The sequence below is a fragment of the Limulus polyphemus genome, unplaced genomic scaffold, assembly GCF_000517525.1.
Source record: "Limulus polyphemus unplaced genomic scaffold, Limulus_polyphemus-2.1.2 Scaffold1170, whole genome shotgun sequence".
In the NCBI taxonomy this organism is placed as follows: domain Eukaryota; kingdom Metazoa; phylum Arthropoda; class Merostomata; order Xiphosura; family Limulidae; genus Limulus; species Limulus polyphemus.
The window spans coordinates 129,648-136,440 of NW_013666780.1; the positions used below are offsets into that span (position 1 = coordinate 129,648).

Here is a 6,793-nt window from a genome sequence, read left to right on the forward strand (position 1 = left end):
ATCAGTTAAATGACGAAAAATTAGGTGTCTATTTACTTGTGACCACTCAGTGTATATTGTTTTGAGCTTTAAGCTATTTAAGATAAACAACTGTAAGTTTCTGTTACAATTTGCAGTCATTCTAAGAAGAAAAAAGGGTAATTTTAGATTTATTTATGGTGGTAACAAGGTCGGTCAAATTAACCAAATGTATATAGAGTTATGGTAGAGAATGTTTTTCTGAAAAAAAAAGTTTGGTATTTTTTATGAGGTTTTAGAGATTACATAAACGAAATTTGACAATTTTCAGATATAGAAAAGTATTTTTAATCTTAACATGAAAATCACTTTGCACTTGGAGCAGTCAACACTTTAGCTCCATATATATTCATGGAGAAATGTTTAGTAAAAATAATTAAAGATTTATATCTTTTTTGTGTACAAAAGACACGTAATGTTTACTGAAAACTTGCAAATTTCATTAAGATACACAAAACATGTTAAAAGCTATAGTATGGAAATTATGATGGTCACTTTGGGGTCGTGAGCTTGGTTGAATTGGCTGAGCCTGTAGAGAAAAAGTTAAATATCTTCAATTACAGTGGACTTGGAGTTCTAAAATCTTGAAGTTAAAAAATGTGTACATATGGAAATATCACTGCATGGTGGAAACACTTATGGAATAGCTTCAGATGGTAGATTTATTTGTCATTTTGGGTTATTGTGATATTCCAATGTGGTACAGTACATCCTCTTATATATATATATATATATATATATGTATATATATATGTATAGCGATTCTCGTTCAGCGCTGCCCTCTATATACAATAAAAAATATGCATGCCACAAGCCTTCTACTCCCCTCCATTGGAATTGACTGATTCCAGTGCATCTGTCATAAATAATCATGCATCAACTCTCCACCAATAAGAGTGAGACATACTCTCATGACACGTGTAACTCCCTCTATTCAATTCCACTTTACTATCACTTCTCGTTTGACAGTACTCATTTTCAGGTGTTTTCTTTTAGTGCTCTTCATGATTTTAATAGTTTAATTTTCGAAGTGGGATTTCTTCTTTTTTTCTTTTTATATTCACATTGAAGAAATTTTTAATTTAACTTAATTTCCCAGTCTTTATTTTTTCTCACACTCGTATATTTTACATCAAACACTTTTGCTTAATGTACATATTTCTACAATGAATTCTGAGATTCATGTTTCCACTTTGAGTGTTATACCTCTAGCACTATTTTCACAGGCTGTAGGTGAGGGAGACTCGTCATTGGATTTATTTGCTATTATCCATCAAGAGATTGATTGTTATATGGGTCAACCTTCTTCTCCTGAACAAGCTGAACCTGTTCAGGCTGATGAAGAGTTGATAGCCTTTTTACACATTTATGACACATCTACGGCCCATAGTTTCGTTACATCATTATCAATGTTCAATGAAAGAATTAATGCCGAGTATCAGCACGCCTTTTCTAAAAGCCTGAAAGAACTCACCGATCAACCGTAAGTGGTGTTGATTGGTATCATGATGGCAAAGTTATTTTATGGTGATTCGTAGATGCTAACAATGGAATAAGACTCATTCATAAATGCTTCTGATCTAACCTTTGTAAAATTGTCTCTTCATTACTCTGAGGCACACTTGTTTTTCCCTACCCCTCCTGCAGAATCAGCTAATCCTAATACGGTATTTTTCAACATGATTTCTCAGGTATGTTATGTTTTATCCAATTCACTGTTTTTCTATGATTCCTTATTACCTCCATGTTGACTTGTTTGTCACCTTCAGCTCTCACTTTACGCACATAGTTTCACTGTAGTTGTGATTTTTTGGGTTGTGATGCGACCTTATCCTGGGTATATTTACCGCCTTTTTGAGATTTCTGTATTTTTTCTTTGGTGATATGTTTCCTCTTTGGTTGCACGTTTGTCGCAGTTGGAGCCATGACACGTCCCTATTCCTTTCCTTTCCTGGTTCTTATCTACTCATCCCTGTGCCCCTTCCAGGGGTTTCTTATCTCGTTGTTTTATTCAACATTGATGGGCATGTTGCCAACAATACTGGATACTAACCAGAGGGTTCTGGTCCAGTGGGAGCTTGACTATATTATATTGTTACCCTTTAGTGATCTTTCACTACAGTTCCATAGGTTCTTCAGGTTTTATTAGAGAGACTTGTCCTACTATTTCTTTCCCCACCTCCTTAGTCCCTGGTACCCTTTTCCTTCCCCATGACTTTAGATCCTGTCACCAGCCTGCATCTGTCCAAGGAGGTACAAGATTTTCTGTCTCGACAGGCCGTTGTACCTGTTCATCATCAGGCTTTTATTCTGTGCTGTTTCTTGACCTCGCACCAAACTGGAGACTGGCAGCCTGTACTAGGTTTGTCCCACCTCATTCTAATTTTAAATCTGCCCCGTTTTACCTTGGAGTCGTTTCTCACCCTTAGGTGGGCTATTTCTCCAGATTTATAAATGACAAAGAGAAATATCGCGAATGATTATTTGCATATCCCAATATTTTGTCACTTGTGGCCCCCTCTTTGGTTTATTCTCTATGTGGTGGTTTCTCTGTTTCGTGCACTACTCTTTTGACTTGTTTTGGCCTGTATTTTTTGTCGGGCGTTCAGAGCATTCATTTTTCACTTATATGCTCTTGGGTTGCACTTTCCTCTTTCTTTAGTTTGACTGGCTGCTGTTCACTCGTTCCTAAAACAGAAGTCTACCTGTTACCCTTATCACCTGTTCATGGAAGCAGCTATAATGGACTATTAATCAAGTTGAAGAAATCCTTACTGTAACCTATCCAATATCTTGTCCATTTGGGTGTTATTGTTTTTTCTACACTCATCTCAGTCAGGCTTGCCCTTCTCCTCTTCGAGTTTGTTCTATGGGTTTTCAGTTAGATTACAGCTCAGGATGTTCTATCACTTATGGGGATGTAATCTTCCATGGTAGCTCTTATCCCCTTAGGTCAGGCTCATATGTGGGCTCTTTCGTGGTTTTTTCATGACCAGTGGAATTTCTCAGTGATCCTTTGTTGGTTCTTATTAACCTTCCTCCTACACTTATCATTGATCGACATTGGTGGTTAGATATGACTCACACATCTGTGTGTATCCTGCTTCTTCCTCCTCATCCGGTTTTTCCACATTTCATGGACGTGTGTGTGGGTTGATTGACTGGTAGATTTGGGGTTTTTGGTCTGCGACTGAGAGGCCTTATCCTATCAATATCCTGGAGATTCTTGCTGTAGATTGTGTTTTGGTTCATTTTCTTTACCTGGCCAGAAATCATCTGGTAATGATCCATTCCAACTTGTCTTCAGTGGTTGTTTATCTCAATCATCAGGGTGGCATCTGTTCTCAATCCTTCTGTATTTATATATTGGATCTTCTTTTTGGACTCACACACACGATATTCCTATCATTGTGTGTCATGTTCTGGGTGCCTTTGCTTTTGTTGAGGATCGGATTCTTGTCCAGACAAAATTTATCTGACAGAGCGGTCTCTCGATCCTTTTGTTTTCCAGTGGCTTTATCTTCAGTGGGGTACTCTTCATACTGAGGCTTTTGCTACATCCCTTAACCACAAATTGCCTTGGTTTTGGTCTCCGGTTCCTTGTCTTCTTTCTCTGGCTATTCATATTTTCAGCCAGGATTGGACCTAGAAATTTGTCTATCCTCCCATTCTCCTTCTTCTCTGGATGATTTAGTTCATCCTTGATTCTCTGTGTTCAGTCCTTCTGATAGCTCTTTCCTGACCATCTCAGCTGTGGTTACTGTGGCTTCTCCAGCTCCAACTTTCTCCTCCGTTACCTATCCTCTATCTCCATCCCTTCTTTGCCACTCTGAGTCACTGATGTTTCATCCAGACCTTCCTGTCCTCTGTCTTCACACCTGGGTTTTCTCTGGTCATTGGTGAGGTGATCCTGACAGTTAGCCCTTGTTTCATTTGCCCTTCCTACATGGAAGTTTCTCAATGCAAATGGAATTTTTCAGTCATTGGTTTCTGGGTCCAGGGTTTTCCCCTGATCAACCCACTGTTATTAGTCATGCAGAATTCCTATCTTGACTTTTCGTTTGGGGGGGTCTTCTGTCTCCTTGGATTTTTGGGCAGACTTGTAACACACCTTTCGTTTTTCCTGATCCTGCAGGTACTTACTTCTCCTACACTTAATCTGTGAATGTGTTCCTTCCAGATGTGTCATCTGCTTCGGCAGGCTGCCCTTTCAGATGGGGATATTAATGTGGTCCTGCACTGCCTAATTTTGCCTATGTTTGAACCACTCTCCCAGTGCTCCTTGTTTTGCCTTCCCTTATATTTTCCTTCCTTTTCCTATTGGCTTGTGGATGTCAGTGGTCTGTTTATTTGCCATCAATGTTTCAAGTGCTTTTTATCCTTCTACATATCTTCTCATTTCTCCGGATCATTTTCCCTCCCTAACACTTTGGCAGTTCATGAGTATAACTCCTTCATTTAGCCCCTTTCCCTTCCTTCCGTTTCACACCTTTATCCTTGTCGTGATCTGGATAGACTTCTATGTCCTGTACATGCTCTTATCTATTATATTGCCTGCATGGCTTCCTTCTGAGGTGTCCGTTCCCGCCTCTTTTTACCTTGGCAACCATCCTCTGTTCGTGTTCTTTCTTCTTCCTCCTTCACCAATTAGGTTCTGCTCTTCATTCAGTTGGCTTCTTCCTTTTTATTGTCTTCCTCCTGTACTTTGTTCTGCATGTCTTCTCATCCAATTCGACACCTTACCTTTTCATTGGCATTTCATCTTTGTCATCCTTTGGAAGTACTTCTTCAATCAGGCATGTGGACTACCCATGATATGTTTGTATCTCACTATTTGCATTGGATCATGGTTTTCTTCCTCTTTAAGTTATTGTCTTCCACCTATAGCCATTCTAGAATATCAGAATTCAGTGAGACTTTGACTGGGTAAGTTCTTTTTTTTCCTTTTCAGGGGGCCTTTTTCCCTTTTATTAATGATCATTGTTTGGATCCCGCTCTGTGGTACCTGACCAGGTATTCTTTAACTGCTCAAATCCTCACTGTCAAGCCGTGATGACTTGCATATTATAATTCCATGGCCACACAATGCACACTGCAGAGATGGGGTGTTCCACAAGATTGCTTTTAGGTTTATTCTCATTATAGAATTGCTTCATAAATTTGCTCATCCCAGACCGTACCCACCCATAGACTACATGGGGAAAGCAGAAGGGGATAGCTGCTCATCCCTGCTATGCCTTGTACTAAATAAATCAGTATGGTCTACTTTTAAAAATAGGGTTTCGTGGTCACCCATTTCACTGTCTCAAGTTTTGTCATTCCTTTAGACTCTCCACTACATTTTACCACCCCCCACCCCCCCGTTTCTTCTAGTGGAGTTTCAGAGTCCTTACCACTTTCCAGTTCCAAGCTGCTGTGGAGGCATCCTCCTGAATGGGTTAATGAAATACAAATAAAAATAGCAATGAATAGGGCAGTGGAGTTCTGCTGGTGTAGATGTCTTGATATCTTCCAATATGAAACATAAAAAAAAAAAAATTGGAGTGAGACGTCGAAATTGCAGTTCGCCCCTTTGATTGGGATCCCTCATCCTACCCCCACATGGATGTCGGTTCCCAGTGGCCAGGTTTTGAACTTAGAGTACAACCAATCAACATAAGACCTCACACATATATTACAGATGTCTATATTCCTCACTCATTTATACTTCATCAGTGTTGTGGGTCATGGTGGAGGTAATTTTGAATTGTTATGGTTCTTTCCCTTCTGTTATCCCTCGATGTTTCTTATTCTGAGGATGTTAATGCACTTGGGATGGTTTTGGTCAATTTCACTTTTGAGGGTGATGGTTTACATTATGTAGACATCTTTTCGACACCAGATGTTGGGTTCCTAGATCGATCTATCAATTTATCATTCACTTGTGTCCCATTCATGAGTCAGAGGGTACTAGGTTTCCTCCGGTCTCATGAACTTGAGGTGAAGATGGTATGATCCTCCTTTATCCTGGGTTTTGGATTGTAGTTGACTTGCTGGCAGTATGATCCTCTTTCCTACTCCCACGTAGATGTCTGTACCTGGCAGCTGGGTTTTGGATTGTAGTTGACTTACAGATGGTATGATCCTCATCCTACCCCCATGTGGATGTTGATTCCCAGTGGCATGGGTTTTGGATGTAGTTTACTTGCCATGTACCTTCCGTTGTACCCTAGCCACTTTACACCTAGGGTCTCATCCTTTTCATTTTACCCACTTTTATAATTTCTTGGATTGAGTTTCATAAATATTGCATGGTTTGAATCACTTTCTGGCCATAGTTCTCTTCCAGTTGGATGTGCTCCCGTGTTTTCTACCCATATATGCGACATCTTTCTATGATTGGTGAAGCATATACCTGGTTCAGAAGTGGTGCAGTTCCCCACATCAGATCTTAGAATTTGACTGTCTCACCTTAGGGAGTGTCCTTTGAATGCTTCTTTCTTTCCCTCACACAGGTCCTTCCATCTATTCAGTGTGGAATTCTAGCTATTTATGTGAGAGGAGGTAACGTACTGTATCAGAAGTTATAATTTTCCTACACTGAAAATGTATTTCAGATAGGTACTTACCTCCATCTCACACTTCCCATCCTTCCTCCCCACTGAAAACTGGTGCTTTCATCTTCTGCCAAAACTTGAAGTGATAGTTAGGTAGAATTGGATAGAGGGAGTCACGTGTCATGAGAGTATGTCGCACTCTTATTGGTGGAGAGATAATGCATGATGACTTGCATGAT

General features: G+C 39.7%; 1 protein-coding gene across 1 annotated transcript in view; it reads left to right on the forward strand.

Moving 5' to 3' along the window:
- The window catches only part of LOC106462453 (centrosomal protein of 63 kDa-like), a 30,166-nt gene that overhangs the window by 14,868 nt on the left and 8,505 nt on the right, over positions 1 to 6,793 (forward strand). The gene's annotated exons all lie outside the window — the stretch shown is intronic.